General features: G+C 37.9%; 1 protein-coding gene across 4 annotated transcripts in view; it reads right to left on the bottom strand.

The window, feature by feature from the left end:
- The window catches only part of tafa4b (TAFA chemokine like family member 4b), a 105,646-nt gene that overhangs the window by 69,323 nt on the left and 17,207 nt on the right, over positions 1–19,116 (bottom strand). For 2 of the 4 annotated variants that reach the window (XM_057846939.1, XM_057846942.1), the window contains exon 2: positions 1,897–2,022. The gene's annotated coding sequence lies outside the window, so the exon portion shown is untranslated. Of the gene's footprint in view, positions 1–1,896; positions 2,023–2,651; positions 2,793–6,010; positions 6,241–19,116 lie in introns of those variants that run through there. The other 2 variants (XM_057846940.1, XM_057846941.1) reach the window with 2 other exon arrangements.

Here is a 19,116-nt window from a genome sequence, read left to right on the forward strand (position 1 = left end):
ACAATGTGAGCAGTGAATCTGCAGCAGTCACAGGTGGCGAATGAGTAGGTCGAAAAGGTTTTTACAACAACCTGTTTTTTCATTATCCAAGCCAAGATGAAGAAAAGATTCACAATTTGTAGCATTTCATCGAATTTTATGATATGAGATAGACTATGTTTATACTTTATTGCATTATCCAATAATCCTTTTAAAAAAATTTAAAAAACACCTTACCCTGACTCGTGCCGCGCTTGTGCAACCTGTACTGCTCATAGATACCATACACAAGATTTAGTGTATGGTAATGTTATGTTAATTATGTTGTAAAACATTGCTATGATATAAGCTAATAATTAGGGCTGTCAAAATTATCGCGTTAAGGGGCAGTAATTATTATTTTTTTAATTAATCACGTTAAAATATTTGATGCAATTAACACACATGCCCCGCTCAAACAGATTAAAATGACAGCGCAGTGTCATGTGCACTTGTTACTTGTGTTTTGGGGAGTTTTGTCGCCCTCTGTTGGCGCTTGGGTTCGACTGATTTGATGGGTTTCAGCACTATGAGAATTGTGTAATTATTGACACCAACAGTGGTGAGCTACTAGTTTATTTTTTGATTGAACATTTTAAAAATTTTATTAAAACGAAAACATTAAGAGGGGTTTTAATACAAAATTTCTGTAACTTGTACTAACATTTATCTTTTAAGAACTACAAGTCTTTCTATCCATGGATCGCTTTAACAGAATGTTAATGCCATCTTGTTGATTTATTGTTATAATAAACAAATACAGTACTTATGTACAGTACGTTGAATGTATATACCTGTCTTGTGTCTTATCTTTCCATTCTAACAATGATTTACAAAAAAATATGGCAAATTTTATAGTTTGAATTGCGATTGATTACGATTAATTAATTTTTAAGCTGTGATTAACTCGATTAAAATTTTTAATCGTTTGACAGCCCTACTACTAATATTTTTTTTCCATAGTGTTTTCTGTGTGGAGTAATGATTAAGTTGTTCAGTACCTCATGATAAGGCATTGTATTGTGGGAACCTCTTGGTACCTCACGATACGATTTGCGATACAAACCTCACGATAATGATGATCTGACGATTTGGCGATACAACGATTAGCGATACAGTGGTCAGGAAATCATTCTAGGATATTCTACAAACAACTAATAAACAGAAAAACAAGCTTCTGCTGTGAATTGGAATGAGTTTATCACTAGTAGACGTTCAATCCGTTTGAACTGGGAGGGTGGCAGCGAATGAACGAATGTCCACGTCTATGGCGGTCGGTGGCAGCCATTGCCAGGCAATGAGGTAATTTTGGGCCATTTAAGGTCATTTACCTGTTGATTTTCAGTTACTTCCTGTTGATTTGGGGGTAATTTAGGGGTCTCTTCCTGTTTATTTTGAGTTACAGAACAGGAAATGACCTGGGAATCACCCAAATGAATAAGTAGTGACATAATCTCAACTGGAAATGACCTGTATATACCCTAAAATGAATAGCAAGTGACCCTAAAAATCGGACAAAATGACTGTGAATGCGCTGGTTTCAAATGAACGAACGTCCCCAGTCTAAATGGATTGGTTGTCGAGCACAGCCTTAGAATTAACTGAGACACTATTACGGTGGAAGATTTTGGTAGCAACTTGTTGGTTCATTTTTTTTTTTTTTTTTTTTTAGACATTGGCACCTTTTTTAAACGATATCTCTATTCTTGGCAAGAGCATATCGATAACCTTTTGAGATACAAAGTATCACGATATACCACCATTTCGATATTTTGTCACACCCCTACAGTATACTGTACTTTATTACTTAATTCTATGTAATAATCTTAATCAATGTTTATATACTTCGCAGTGGTACAGTGGTCATCCTCGATTTACCTGCTTTCCTTTTAATTGGTCTGTTCCACTGAGTAGCCTGTCTATAAATAACAGGCCATGGCTGCATCCATTCCCGCCTTAGCTCACCTCTTCTTCCTGCTTCTCCCCCTCAAACAGAAGAAGCACCTGGAATAAGCAAGCACAAAGACACAGGGTCAGAAAGGCCAGTGTACCATAGGGCTTGTCATTGGCCTCCAATGGCCTTGTATGAAGGCATATACGCTAACACAGGCCCACATGCACATGCGAACACACAAACAGGGGCAGAGATGTGAAGGTCTAGATTCTGTCAGATCCATTGTTTACAACAGGTTCACCTACCCCTAGGCTCAATGTGATTCCTACTCTAGACATCACAGATCTTTGACACCATCTCTCATACACATTTGAAATTACCACACACATACAGTAGTATCCAGTGTACATACTTGTACATACTGTACACAAAATATGGTGATGGATATTCAATCATTTACATCTTTGATAAAAAGGAGTGTAGATAAATCCGCAAAAATATAAATAGCTATAATCAGAAGGCTCCAAAACCATAGATGATGAAACTCATTACTTGAAATTTGGACGTGTAGCACACAGAGTAGACACACACGTACGAATTTGTTTGCACATACCCTGTTTGCAGGGTAAATTCAAACAGAGAGACAGTAGTAAGCAGGAAGCAATCTCCCTAAATACAAGTGAGGGGCAAACTCAAACAGGGTAAATTAGCATTTCCTTGTAAGAATGTCAACACACACCTCTCTTTACAAAGGGACTAACTCAGCAAACGGAATGAATGACAACAGATTCACATTAATAACTTAATGTCTTCCCCTCTTTAAACCTTCATTATTCATCCTGCCTCATTAAAATTCTGCTCAGCCTGCTGTAAATTGTTTGGAATTTACAAGAAATGTGTCAGCCAAACCAAACATATATAGTCCACGTCGTGCCACTGACCCCTAGTGGTTGGTCTCAATATTGGTAAGGACGATATAACAGTATGAGCTTCATGTACACTTTTTGCCGGGGACAGGAAATTCATAAATCCAAACAGATTGGGTGAATGGATTGGGTGAACCGCAGTCCGGGCTACATTTCTCACCAATAAGAACCTAACTGATTGATACGCTAAATGATTAATGCATAATAAATCTGTACTGACATGTACTAACGTTCACACTGCAAATTTTACATTATAATGTCTTAATCTGATAGTTTTTCTTAAATCTAGTTAAATATTTTTTTTCATCTTGTTTTGAGTTTTAAAGAATAGTTAACAGATAAATGCATCAGATTCTTCCACTTACTTTTAGTAAATATTACCAATTTTTCTTATTAGGCCCATACATCTGAAAGTCGATCATTTAAGAAAGAAATGCTTTCAAATAGGGATGCAGCTATCGAATATTTTAGTAGTCGATTAATCGATGGACTTGTTAGTACGAATAATCGAGTAATCAGGAACATATATAATACATATATATGTGTGTGTGTATATATATATATATATATATATATAACATATATAATAAGGAACATGAAAAATTTAAATACCTGAGCTGAGCCTCAAAGAGTGTTAATTTATTTTTAAAAATGAGGATCTATGTAAAACAAAAGAACAATTACTTACATAGAAAAAGTCCACTAGCTTAAATGCTAAAAATACTAGCTAAAAATACTATAGTTTTTTTTACAGTGCTCTAAACGAATGGTTCAGACACATATTCCCACAAAATAATGGCTAAATATACCTATAAACTAAATTTTGAATGCATTAAAAAACATCAGCTCAAACAAAAACTGAGCTTACGTTGGTCTGAACAGGGAGCAGTTGGATCCCGCCATGTGAAAAGAGCAGACCAGAGAGCAGTGTATCCAACCTAATCAATCAAACTAAATGGAAACACTTTCAAAATAAACCATTACAACGCCACTTTAATTAAACTAATACTCGAGGCAACAAAATGTAATTCAAATATTTTCTTTCTAATCGAATGCTCGATTAATCATCGCAGCATTACTTTCAAATAATGTTTTGAACAATATATATTCTTGAATTAGGAACATTTCTGACAAGTTTTTTTAAGATTAAATAAACAAATAACTATTTCAAATAAGTCTTATTTTCAGCTAGCAATTTTTATTTCAAGAAAACTTAAAATTTATTTGAAGCACTGGCAGATAATTTCACTTATTTCTAGTAGATTTACACTGAAAACAAGGGAATTTAAGGTTGTTGTTTTTTAGTTTTAAAGAGGTGGGTTTTTGCGGTGCATATGTATTACCGTATTGGCCCGAATATAAGACGGCCCTGATTATACGACGACCCCCTCTTTTTCAACACTCAAGTTTGAAAAAAAACTTTTTGAACACCAAATTAATTTTTATACAGAAAATAATTACAGTACATCCAAAACAAATGATTATAACAATACATTTGAGAGAAAAAGCATGTTATTTTGCCTCATTCAAATCTTAATATCTCAACATTTAAATATGTAAACTAAAGTGCAATCACCTTTGTAAATGAATGGCTTCTGGTTTTTGAAATGTAAATAAACCAATCTATTGTGATAAAACAACAAAACTGCAATAACTGCATTAACCATCAAAGCGAAGTCTAACTGTACTGTAGTCTTGAAACAAATCTGAACAAGGAAGAACATTGCGATAAAATAATGCAAACTGGTTAAACTTGAGAGTAGCTGAGATCTGTCATGACAGAACATCGCTTTAATGATATCTGGCGCCATCTAGCGTCGTGAATGGGAAGAGTAGCTGAGATCTATCATGACAGAACATCGCTTCAATGATAGCTGGCGCCATCTAGCGTCGTGAATGAGTATAATGTCTAGACTGCGAATATAAGAAGACCCCCTCATTTTTAGTCTTATTTCAATGCAAAAAAAACTCTGTCTTATATTCGGGTCAATACGGTAATTCAGGTGATACACCATTCGATTGTACCCTTTGTTAATTTATTATTTGAACACAAATTATATTAACAAGAAATGCAATGTTGTTAATCATCTCTTAAGTATCCAGGAATGCAAAAAAAAATTTTTTTTTCTTGTTACCACTCGAAATTGTCTTTCTAAATGAATTAAATATAACCAAAAGTTTTTAGTCATGGAATAACAACAACAACAAAAAAATGAAGCCTTCCTTCAGGATTAACACCACTGTTTTTGTCCACAAGCCCAGCCAAACTCAACAAAAATGAAAGCTCCTTTGGGCTGCTTTAATACAACATAAGTAAAATAAAAAGGCAAGCTGGGGAGACAGGTGGTTCACCACATTTCTTACAGCTGAGCAGAGTTTACTATATTTCTCACAGTTTAATTATCATTAACATAATGGAAAACACATACAGGCGGACACTTGTACTGTACCTAAGCAGCTTCCTACTCAAGTTCACACAGTTTATCGTAATGGTAATGCCAACTCTATTACTTCCATTACTTACAGTGGCTGCTTGCCGATAAAAAAAAAAACTTCTAATATTCCTCCTCTTCAAAGCGGGCGGAGGAGGGCATGTCGACATGCAACGTAAAACTGAACAGTGAAAGTGTGCGTGTGGCGGGGGGTGTCAAGTCACCAGCCAATCAAACGTGCTTTTGAGGAAAGAAAATGGAGCGGCACATTCAGCAAGTGAAAAAGGGGTAAATGTACTGTAAGTCGGAACATAATGAAAATAATTCATTTAATAATGGTAGGGTCAATTCTATGATTACAACACAAGTGAAGACAATCTAAATGAACTATATAACTGAACACATTATATAATGCAAATAAGGCTGCTTAAAATTTGGTGTTTTGTCCCTACCATCCCTATGCAAACGCCCTTGGTAGAAATACAACAATTAAAAGTCAGTTTCTCTCCTAAAAGTCTTCAATGAAGTTGGAACCTATGTTTTGACAATGTGGGATGAAAATAAAACTGTCAGGAATGCGCGGGCAGGCAGGTTGTATGGACCCAAATGCAGGGAAACAAAAAATGCAGCGAGGCAGGTGGCAGTGAACTCAAAAAAAAACTTTTAATGATAACTAACAAAATCACAAAGTACAAACAAAAGGGCTAGGGCTCAAAAGGCAATGTTCAAACAAAACTTACTTAAGCGAAGGGACGGGTACACTTGGGCGGGGCTTGACTTGACGTTGATGTAGACACGGACATTGACATAGACAATGACGCAACAAGGAGTGACAAGAAACTGGGTCATTATATACGCAGACAAGGGGTAACGAGACGAGGAACAGCTGGGTAACACAGGTGGATGCAGATTGCAGGATACACTGGGAAAACACACACAGGTGAGAGCAATGGGTAATCACAGGGACAAGTCACACAAGGAGAAACCAAACACAAAACCTAACAAAAACCACCACACAAGATGAACATGTCAACTTCACACAGGAAGGCCAGAATCCACTTGGCAAATCAAGACTGTCATGAGCCAAGTTATGTAAATGTTAGATCATTATACACTTAACAATGTTATTTTATTTATGAGTGACTGTTTCAGTGAATGAGAGGGTATGAGTGGGGAAAATTATAAAAGTAATGACAGTAATTGGTAGAGGGGTTAGGTGAAAGCATGTTTTTTTTTTTTTTTTTTTAAGATGATAAAAAGCTTACATTAGGACAAATACAGAAATGAATGGCTTCTTTTATACTGAGCGTGTCTGCTCTTGATCTCATTTAGCAGTGGAGATGTCACATTCATTTCAAGAAGCTGAAGCTTTGTCTCTATTTTTAACTTGTACAGTATTTACACCTTTCAGTGTTCTAGACGGGCACGGATGTGTATATTTGTTTGCAATTTGCTTGTAGGCACCATTCCTGTACGTATTGTGGGAATATGCAAGATGTGTGCGTTGCGTGGCTGAGTGATTAGGCATGCTGGATGGGAGCACAGGAACCCATTTCTTATTCTCTTTTTAAAGGAAGGGTTACGGCATGCATTTTTATCAGGTTTGTTCTCCGATAAACTCATTAAAGAGTCCGATAGAACTGTGTGTGTTTTATGCGTGTGTGTAGACCATGAATTTGGTTTAGGTATTTATGCTAAGGTGCTTAAAATGGTTTTGAAAAGTAAAGCAAATATTCAACACAAGAAAACATGTTCAGTTAATCACATGAATCAAGAAAACGACCCATATAAAAACAAGTGAGACACACTGACGAACAGTTGAAGTCAAGTCTAACTCATGCAAAAATAAACCCTCGACCAGCGTCCCACTCCATGTGAGTGTTTTTCACACAAGTGACACGGAGTCTCATTGACATGCAATGAGACAATCCCACTTCGGCAACCAAAATATCCATGTGCGCTGCATCCAAACAGCATTATCTAATAGCTATCCGTGAGCACATTTGCAAAGTTGCATGCACTTACATGAGTTATCCTAATTAAACTTGGATTTGGAGTCTCTGTAACCTTTTTAACCTTTTTTATCCAATTAGGAAGGTCTAAATCAAAAATTAAACAACATCACAGTTCATGTATAGTGGATAACTGACATACACGCTCCGCTATGAAACTGAAAACGTATTCAGTCTTGCAAGTAATGGAAGCGTGAAGGGTTGATTGTATGTGCTCAGCGATTGGCTGGTGACCAGTACAGGAAGAAAAAGATGAATAGATGAGAAAAAATATATAATTGTAATGTTGTTATAATGTGTGGTTTTCTTTAAACTGAATGATCAATTTATCTTGTCGGTTTTATGTTGGTGTTAAATATAAAATATGAATGATAAGAGTTAGCACCTCCAGGCCTTCAACGCCAGGTGAAGCTAAGGCACATATTTCCCTTTGGTTTCATAAATGATATTATTAAAATGTGGACTAAAATGAATGGTAGTTCTTTAATTAGATGATTTATAGATAGAATAAATGTATTCTTAATTTTTTTATAATGGTCAGGGTCTCTCATGAGAGAATTTGCTACGGCGGAAAACCCTCAGGTGACTTGAAGTTCTGGCCTGAGACCCCCAATTTGGCCAACTTTCAAAATTGTCCGATATGCATGTGTGATACATTATTGGGAAGCTTAAAATCTCAATTTGGGGGGGGGGGGGGGGGGGGGTTTGGGGGGGGGATTTTGAACAGGACGGCATTTTAAAAAAAATGTTTTTTAAACGGTAAAACACTATCACTACTAGGTGAGAGCACGCGAGAGCAGAATTAAAGACGCCATGATTTTAATTAGATATTATCGCGTACTTACCTTGTTTCGATCCAAAAACTCCATGTAGCATGTATCACTGAGTGTCAAGACACGGCTTTGAATGGCCACAGTTGTATTTTGGGGGGATTTTATGGGTGAAACATGGTAATATAACAAGGGTCGCGATGCAGAAATCGCAGACATCAAGGAGTAATCGAGATTTTCATTTTCATATATTTACCCTTTTAAATGTTTTTTTTTTTTTCTTTTCTTTTCAATATTTCTTTGTTTGGATCGATTATCTATCATCTAACATATTGGAGAAAATGTGACAGTAACAAAAAAAACCAAAAAAAATACAATTAAGCGATAGTTATGAGGTAGATATCCGTGACTTTTTTAGAGACGCCATTTTTGTCATTGTGACATAATTTGTTTAAAAGTTTAAAATATGTGCGTGAATATTTTTTAATGTCGTTTTTTTTTTTTTTTTTTAAACGAAATACGTTACATCAATTAATGATTCTAAGCAAAAAAACGACAGACATTTTGAATAATAAATATAATTAATTCATTCATTTTATGGGTGGGTTGAAACAAAAGCGGTTGCGCGACGTCTGTAAACGGGGTTTTTCAGGGTAAAAACGGACAAATTAAAAATAGTTCAGGGGCTTAATGCGCCATGAATCTGCTATGGCAGCATATAGACATATTGTTCTATTAAACACAACAGTTGCTTTGGCTTAAAATACAGCAGTTTATTTTCAAGAGGAGTGCAAGAGTGCAGCTGTGATAACACATAATCACTTTTGCCACACACATAGCCACAACAAAATGTTCCCACAGCAAATAGATGCTAGAATGTCAGGGCAGCAGTTTCTTTTAAAGAGGAGTGCAAGAGCAGAAACTGCTTTTTAAGTCTTGTCTGTGTTTTCCTCCATATACATATTGTATTGCTGAATATAATTATCATACACGCAACATAGTGTTGTATATCCATCATAAAAATGCAAGGAAGAAACAACATTAATTAGAGAGGTGTCTTGAACTACTGCTGTTCTTCATTGGTCTCTCAGTGATATCAACCATCAGGGTACAAGTTGACCAGTTGCCATTCAATCACAGGACACATATAGACAACCATTCTTACATACAGTAAATTTACACTCACGGCCAATTCATTGTCTAAATTTGTGCTAACAAATAACAGGGCACAAGTGAACAGAAATGGGCCACAACAAAAATAAGATTCTAATAGAAAAAAAATAAAAAATAAAGGAGTAAGCTTAGTGAAAATGACTACACGCAACAAATAACAGTAACAGCATGACTGACTTGAAAAGAACTGAAGGAAAGCAGGAGACCAAATACAAGCAAAATTGGGGAAACATCAAGGAACACCCGGACAATATTTGTGTGGCGAGTGGAAGCTAAATGGCAGAGGTGGGTAGTAATATGTTACATTTACTGTTACATTAACTTGAGTAACTTTTTGAGAAAAATGTACTTCAAAGATTTGTGAAGAAGAAACGTTACTCTTACTCTGCTACTTTGAGCTAAGCTAGTCATTACATTTTTCCTCTTTATTCTACAAATTACATTTCTTTTTTTGGGAGGGGGGGCAGAGACGCCAACAATAGCGTGACCAGTTTCACCAATGAGATGTCGCAAAAAAATATTACATGACTCCATTATACCAATCAGACTCAAGCTTCCCATTCTATGATCATGCCGGCCTGTTCAAACACATGGTGTCTTTAAGGCACCGTAAAAAAAAAAAAAAGTATTTGACAGAGCGCTGCCGTCAACATGACTCGAAAGTATGGATTACCTCTCTCCCAGTTTTATTTGATCCTTTTAGTTTCATAATAGGATATATGTTTTCTCCACTAGAGGGCACTCATGCTCTTTGGACGAATGATGTTTCATTTCTGTTGTTTTTTTCTCTCGACAGAATTCAAGGATTTTTTTTTTTTTTTTTTTGTGTGTATTATTTTTTGGGCTTAACGTGGTTATGTGGTAGGTTATAGTCTTCTTCAAAGTATAATATTAACAGTTTATATAGATAACTTTGTGCTAGGGAAATAAAACATTGTTTATCAAAATTTTTTTTAAAAAAAACATCGTAAGCAGTTACTCCCAATGTTACTCACGACTTGAGTATTCTTTTACATAAATATATCAGATATATATCAATTACCTTTTTACTTGTACTTGAGTACCTACTTCTGTTGATTGGTTAACAGTTAAGTAGAGCTGATGAGAACAGGTGGAAACAAAAAAAACTTATCAGTGTACAAGAAAACTAGAAAAAGAGGTAAAAAGTAAGAAATTAACTAAATGTAAATCGAAACCAAAACATGAAATGTAGCATGAAGTAAAAATGTTGTCATATTTTGGTTTTTGGTCCATTTGATCAAGAATAATTTGAAAGACTCATGATAACATAACACCTGCTAACTTGCATCCTCCCACAGGGACACTTCTACAGTGTGTTTTCCAATAAAGCAACAGGCAATTAGCTAGGAAAATCTTTTTCAGGTGAAGTGGTCAAATGGGGGAACAAGGCAGGGGAGATTAGTTTCTGAACGCAGGAGCAATACATAATTTGGTTATCTAATTGTAAGTCCAGTAAATGGACTTGGAACCAAGGAGCCTGCCAGTCTGTGGTGTACTGCCTTACACTGATTTGCAACCTCATTGAGCATAAACAGTATTAAAAATGACTGTGGACCCACTTCTCTAGTAGGAAACCACAACTTTTTTACACATGGCGGAAAACACTTCGGTGACTTGAAGTTCTGCTCTGAGACCCCCAATTTGACCAAATTTGAAAATTGTCCAATACGCATGTGCGATACATCATTGGAAAGCTTAAAATCTGTATTTTCTGGGGGAAGAAAATTTTTGAACAGGTGGGCATTTTGAAAAAAAAAAAAAAAAAAACACATTTAAACAGCAAAACACTAACTGGAGGCGAGAGCAGAATAAAAGACGCCATGATTTTAACAAGATATTATCACGTACTTACCTTGTTTCCATCCGTAAACTCCATGTAGCATGTATCATCGAGTGTCAAGACACAGATGTGAATGGCCACAGCCGGATTTTGGGGGGATTTTATGGGTGAAACATGGCAATATAACAAGGGTCGCGATGCAGAAATCGCAGACATCAAGGAGTGGTCGAGATGTTCTTTTTCATATATTTACCCTTTTAAACTTTTTTTTTTCAAATTTTCTTTGTTTGGATCGATTATTTATCATCTAACATATTGGGGAAAATGCGACGGTAATGAAAAAAATACAATTAATCGATAGTTATGAGGTAGATATCCGTGACTTTTTTACAGATGCCATTTTTTTCATTGGGACGTAATTTGTTTTAAAGTTAAAAATATGCGAGTGAATAATTTTTTTAAGTCGTTTTTTTTTTTTTAAACGAAATATTAGACATCAATCAATGATTCTAAGATAAAAATGGCAGACATTTTGATTAACAAATATAATTATTTACCTTCTTTTATGGCTGGGTTGAAACAAAAGCGGTTGCGCGACGTCTGTAAACCGGGGTTTCCAGGGTAAAAGGGACAAATTAAAAATAGTTCGTGGGCTTAATGCGCCATGAATCTGCAATGGCAGCATATAGACATATTGTTCTATCAAACACAACAGTTCTTTTGGCTTAAAATACAGCAGTTTATTTTCAAGAGGAGTGCAAGAGTGCAGCTGTGATAACACATAATCACTTTTGCCACACACATAGCCACAACAAAATGTTCCCACAGCAAATAGATGCTAGAATGTCAGGGACATGACAAAGCCATAACCTTGTACGCCCTAAAATTCAGACCACTAATCTTGTGCTGCTGTGTCAACAACCGCAATCGAGCTGCTTGACTGGACACTGAGTTATTGTTAACCCAGATTGTTGATTGTGTTATTGTACAGTTTGTGGCCATGTGATGTTTGTAACTGTACCATGTCAGATTGTGCGTCTTTAGCTGTATGGGAGGAGGGGAAACTGATAAGCATATGCTTCCTCCCGTCTGCCGTTGTCTTCTTCTTCGGTTCCTTCCTTCGGGCAAATCATACCACATTTTGTAATTGTCAATGATTGTCAATGATACCGATGATGATGACAAAAAAAAAAAAAGAGCAGAAACTGCTTTTTCAGTCTTGTCTGTGTTTTCTGCCACTTATATGTAACCGTATTGTTATACACAGTACATAGACAACTCATGTTGATGAAGAACGTACAACATAAAATAAATCCAAACTCTAAAAATAAGGCTTATCATGTATCCTTTCAGGATTAGGTTTGCCCGAGACTTCTTGCTACATTCACACTAGCACACTTGCTCGTCTCATTATCATTACCTAATAACATTCTCTACTCAGTAGAGGAGAGGACACAGATGTAGGCTGTTTGTTTTATGGAAGGAAAAACAGGGACACTAACTGGCTAATAAACACTGGCTCGCCAACACCACGAGTGTAACTGCAGCCTGGTCCGAGCATTCCCCTTTACACATTAGTCGATTAAAGCTCAGACAGCCGGCATTGGTTGACATAGATCAGAACAAGCTCTTGTGGCAGACAGAATGCGGGCCTGAGCCATAAATCCTGCACACTCTAATAAAGCAATAAAGGGCCTTTAAATGTCAGAGTCCCTCTACACTGCATGATGGATAGAAATATAGAAAGCAAAAGAGAGAATATGAAATGACGCGCCCATACACAGTTTTAAACAGGGCTCCTTTCCTCAACATTTGAGACAAATGCTCTCTGTTAAATTGATGGCTTTGCTGTTAGTCTTTTCTTTTCGCTATTCTCGCTGCGCACGATGTGCTTGCCTTGTATGCTTAAAATTACATGAAAAACTTATTTAGTGTTCAGTATACATTGAATTCTGTGGCAAACTCTTCAAAACTGGATATGTTTTCACTTATTTAATCTCATGCACTCATATGTGCAATGCTTTAGAATCAAAACACTATGACAGAGTTGACCACATTTAGTTTAATGACAACATTCTTTTGCTGGATTGGGAAATTTCCCAAATATTTTTATTCCCCTCCAACCAAATTTGGCTGGATTAAAATGGTTCAAGTGACACAGTGTGGCTCAGTTTGGATTTTGAACTAAAGCATTATGAAATGATGCATGGAATCAGATATTTTTTCGATCCGAATCAAGCGTCCAACATGTGAGCGCAGAGCTCAGATATAAATCGGATATCTGGTAATATGAGTACAGTGTAAGTGCACCGATCAAATTAAGCCTGTCACTGTGATCCAGGCGTCATTTTAATGCACCAATGACAAAAAAAAGTTCACAAAGTTCCAGAAATTGATTGTTCCAAGAATCACTGCAGCTCCATTGTCATGTCCATCTTGATATCTTCCATGTCTTTAAAACAAATTCCCTTGGTGACCTCTTAGCCACGTAGCCCAGGTGGGTGAGTTGGCAGGGAGAACAAATGCAGTGATGTTCTCCTTAGCCATGAACAGCCTGGCGCTCAGGCAAGGGTTTAGGTTTGGCCTCAACATTGGTAGGGACGATATCAAAGCATAACATGCATGTACACTTTTTGCTGGAGACGGGACATTAATAAGACCAAACAGATTGGGTAAACGGGGGTCAGGGCTAGATTTCTCACGAATATTAACCTAATTAATTGACAGGCTAACTCATCATTGCAAAATAAATCTGTATTGAGTTATACCAGTGCTTCTCAATCATTTTCTTTTACACCCCTCATAGAAAGACACTATGCGCTCATGCGCTGGTCCTCACGGGCTTCAAAAAACTACTGCTTTTGTCCACCAGCGTCGCTAAAATCGATCAAAACTGAAAAGTTACCAAGTGTTGCTTTAATACCACATAAACAAAACAAACATGAAAATTGGGTAGAAGGGGGTAAACCTCGGTTCACTATATTTCTCACAGTTTAATTAACGTTAAGAGCAGAAAATACATATAAAAGTGGAGGACACGTCTCTCTAAGCAGCTTCCTACTCGAGTTTTGCAGGTTAGCAAATTCACACAGTTTAATGTTATGCAAACTCCGATGCAGGTTGTGGCAAAATTTCAGTAGCAAAATTAGTGGTGTGTTCCCCACCTCCATAACATTGATGTCTTTTTTATATTACTTACAGTGGCTGCTGCTGGCTGAAAAAATACCTCTAATTTCCCTTCTCTTTGAAGGGGGCGCATGTTGGCGACATGTTGTATTTTCGTCGGTTCAGTGCGTGTGTGCGTGTGTGTGTGGGGTCAAGTCATCAGCCAATCAAACATGAGTTTGAGGGGGGGAAATGGAGTAGCACATTCAGCAAGAGAAAAAGGGGTAAATATACACTGTAAGTCTGAACATAATGAAAATAATTCACTGAATAATGGTTGGGTCAATTTTATCCTTACAACAAATGGGAAGGGAATCTAAATTACCTATATAACTGAACTCATTATAAAATGCAAATACGGTTGCTTAAAAGTTGGTGGGGACAATGTGAGTATCCTGAAAAGTTGGTAGTGTTATGTCCCTACCGTCCCGATCCAAACCTACGCCCTTGCGCTCAGGGTATTGTGAAGCAGCCACAAGTTGCCACAACCAGCTTTAAGTTTCCTCTCTGTGTGATTGTTCTTGTGTATAATTCCTAGTACAGTGATACCTCAGCTCACGAACATAATTGGTTCCCAGAAAGTGTGTGTAAGGCGAAAAGTTCGTCTTCCGAACATTTATTTCCCATAAGAAACCATTAAAATGAGAATAATCTGTTCCCAGGTCCCCATAAAACATAATTTTCTACTAAATAAGCCTTAAAACTACACAAAAATATACCTTATTTTATGTATAATAAATGTGCTATTGTATTATAATTAAAGAAATAAACTGTAGTGTATAATAAAGTCGTTTTATTTACCTTTGTGATGGTAGTTGATGGCTTGATGGAATGGAGTGGGAGGAGGAGGGAGGGAGGGAGTTACTGTTTGGAAGGAGAGTGTTACCGGCAAAGTGCGCAGTTAGCGTAGACTCCACTGCTGTGCCCCCAACATGCTTTTGGTTGTTAATAAAAGTGCCCACAAAAAGCCATCCGACGCCTCTGGGTGTTTGTATGCACGCCGCCACCTTTCTGGAGAGGAAATCGGGCGATCCAAAGACAACCGACGACAACGAGCCAACGTGACTCGCCGGTCCACTTCTCACTACATGATGCACAGAGTTGAGGAAGGCAATAATGTCAGCTCAGTCATTTGGGGCTCAGCTAAACTTGGAAACTGACACATTTTTTTAATGTCGTGCAAGCATGTGTGCATTTTTTTCCCCCAAATCGAAGCTTGACCTTGACCCTGAGCTCCAGAGATCAACTGGTTACTATCTAATTTATGTGTGAGGGTTTGTGACTGTATTTAACTGACCAAGACTGGAATGATAAGTCTACTGGAAGTTGTAGCCGAAGGTTGAGCTAAACCCTTAACTTGATTACCGTAATTTCCCGAATATAAAGTGCACTTTTTTCCCCAAAATCAACTTGTAAAATCATGGTGCGCATTATAAATGGGTACACGGATGGAGACAGAAATATATATATATATATATATATATACAGTGCCTTGCAAAAGTATTCGGCCCCCTTGAATCTTGCAACCTTTCGCCACATTTCAGGCTTCAAACATAAAGATATGAAATTTAATTTTTTTGTCAAGAATCAACAACAAGTGGGACACAATCGTGAAGTGGAACAACATTTATTGGATAATTTAAACTTTTTTAACAAATAAAAAACTGAAAAGTGGGGCGTGCAATATTATTCGGCTCCTTTACTTTCAGTGCAGCAAACTCCCTCCAGAAGTTCATTGAGGATCTCTGAATGATCCAATGTTGTCCTAAATGACCGATGATGATAAATAGAATCCACCTGTGTGTAATCAAGTCTCCGTATAAATGCACCTGCTCTGTGATAGTCTCAGGGTTCTGTTTAAAGTGCAGAGAGCATTATGAAAACCAAGGAACACACCAGGTAGGTCCGAGATACCGTTGTGGAGAAGTTTAAAGCCGGATTTGGATACAAAAAGATTTCCCAAGCTTTAAACATCTCAAGGAGCACTGTGCAAGCCATCATATTGAAATGGAAGGAGCATCAGACCACTGCAAATCTACCAAGACCCGGCCGTCCTTCCAAACTTTCTTCTCAAACAAGGAGAAAACTGATCAGAGATGCAGCCAAGAGGCCCATGATCACTCTGGATGAACTGCAGAGATCTACAGCTGAGGTGGGAGAGTCTGTCCATAGGACAACAATCAGTCGTACACTGCACAAATCTGGGCTTTATGGAAGAGTGGCAAGAAGAAAGCCATTTCTCAAAGATATCCATAAAAAGTCTCATTTAAAGTTTGCCACAAGCCACCTGGGAGACACACCAAACATGTGGAAGAAGGTGCTCTGGTCAGATGAAACCAAAATTGAACTTTTTGGCCACAATGCAAAACGATATGTTTGGCGTAAAAGCAACACAGCTCATCACCCTGAACACACCATCCCCACTGTCAAACATGGTGGTGGCAGCATCATGGTTTGGGCCTGCTTTTCTTCAGCAGGGACAGGAAAGATGGTTAAAATTGTTGGGAAGATGGATGCAGCCAAATACAGGAACATTCTGGAAGAAAACCTATTGGTATCTGCACAAGACCTAAGACTGGGACGGAGATTTATCTTCCAACAGGACGATGATCCAAAACATAAAGCCAAATCTACAATGGAATGGTTCAAAAATAAACGTATCCAGGTGTTAGAATGGCCAAGTCAAAGTCCAGACCTGAATCCAATCGAGAATCTGTGGAAAGAGCTGAAGACTGCTGTTCACAAACACTCTCCATCCAACCTCACTGAGCTCGAGCTGTTTTGCAAGGAAGAATGGGCAAGAGTGTCAGTCTCTCGATGTGCAAAACTGATAGAAACATACCCCAAGCAACTTGCAGCTGTAATTGGAGCAAAAGGTGGCGCTACAAAGTATTAACGCAAGGGGGCCGAATAATATTGCACGCCCCACTTTTCAGTTTTTTATTTGTTAAAAAAGTTTAAATTATCCAATAAATTTTGTTCCACTTCACGATTGTGTCACACTTGTTGTTGATTCTTGACAAAAAATTAAAATTTTATATCTTTATGTTTGAAGCCTGAAATGTGGCGAAAGGTTGCAAGGTTCAAGGGGGCCGAATACTTTTGCAAGGCACTGTACATATATATATATATATATAAACCGATTTTTTTTTTTTTAATTGACACGGCCACGTTGTGTTGAAGAAACATATGCGGCGACCTGTTGCCGACCATTACGGTACGTGAAGTCACCATTTTGTTTCGGTAATACTTCACTCTAGTCGGCCGAATGATTTCGTCAGTGTTAAATTCTGCTTTTTTCACTCTTCATAAAGCACAGAATTTAGTTTCTTGAACTTATTTGAGTCAACGTTTATTGCAGCTCCGCAACTGGGACCATAACAAACGTTAAGTACACACTTCCTGTGTCCTCAGGAAACTCAAACCCAAATAACAATAATTCCTATTGTTACTGTCGTGTCGCTCTCACGGATTTCCGACTTACGTTGTCACTTTCATTTTACCGAATCAATCCATGGAAGAAACATTTATTCATCATGATGAAACGAGCAAGTTATACAGCAGCCTTTAAAAGAAAAGTCACATCTGTTTTGTTTTCTCCTAGATTCTGGAAAGTTGGAGAAGTTGTCAAATCATATTATTACCGTAAATATTGTCAGTTTATGCTAATGTTTTGAACTACCAATGTGCTATGCTTGTGCTGTGTTTCACCAGTCAGCAAAATGACATTTCTGTATCTGTACACGAGCTCTGTTTTCTTGTATTCTTCTATTTATTGGTGCTAAAATTAGGGTGCGCGTTATAAACGGGTACAATAATTTTCCCTAGATTTTACAGGTAAATTTGGGGTGCGCATTATACACGGGTGCGCCTTATATTCGGGAAATTGCGGTATATCAATTCCATCTGCTGCTAACAATGGGATTGCACCTAATCGTATTAATTAACATTATTTCCGTGGCTGTCAACTGAAAGGACCAAAGAAAAAGGCGAACTTAATGGAGAAGGAATAAAGGAGTACGAGGAAGAGAAAGGCTAGGGCCGAGGTTTGCAGTGAGTGGTCAGTTTGGTGAAATGTCAGAGAAGAGAGTGAGGTCAGAATGATAGTGTGGAAGACAGAGAGAGAGGCAAAGGCACGACTGACACGTACCAGCGCGCAAGAGGAAGCCTGATCAATTGTTCATTTTAAAAAGTCACTGAGACGTGTCAGTTGTGTCAATAAGTGAATTAATTTGTCTGTGGTTCTCCCGAGCATGACTACTTGTTCACGATGCTCCCCTGAGACAAGTGGGGCATGTAACCCCCTCTTAATCTCTCTCGCTCACACACACACACCCATGCAATCTCACTAACGCAGAGTTGCAAAAAAGCAGATCAAGCATTACTCACAGGCTATTTAATTGTAGTTAAGATATGTGTGAAAGTGCTAAATCAGCAGTGTTGATGAATGTGAAATAACAGCACACACTCACACACTTCCCCAAGCAGCTGCTCCCAAGGGACATTGCTGAGCACTGGTGACTGACATCAGTCAGCCACCTAGAGGGACCCTCGATCACTGGCTGCCTGCTGTTTTCATTACAAAGCCATCACCTCCAGCACACACATGCACATTAGCCACACTGACACACACATTTACACAAACTCCCTCTCTTCCCTGACAGATTTCCCCTCAGTCCTGACTACCCATATTCCTCCCTGTTGAAGATTTCTCTCACACATCCATCCAAATGCAACTCTCTCCTCAGGGGGCTGAGGTCCTTGCCTGCCCCTCTATGTTGTCATCTCACCTCCTCTCCCCCAACCTTCCATCCACCTTTCATGCTCAGCATCTCACACACTTAAACTCTCCTCTATGCTCACAAGGCGCCACGTTGTTAGAGGGCGGCTGTGACGGTTGCCCCGGGCTCCAGCACCACTGCACT

The sequence above is a fragment of the Corythoichthys intestinalis genome, chromosome 9 (assembly GCF_030265065.1).
Source record: "Corythoichthys intestinalis isolate RoL2023-P3 chromosome 9, ASM3026506v1, whole genome shotgun sequence".
Lineage (NCBI taxonomy): Eukaryota > Metazoa > Chordata > Actinopteri > Syngnathiformes > Syngnathidae > Corythoichthys > Corythoichthys intestinalis.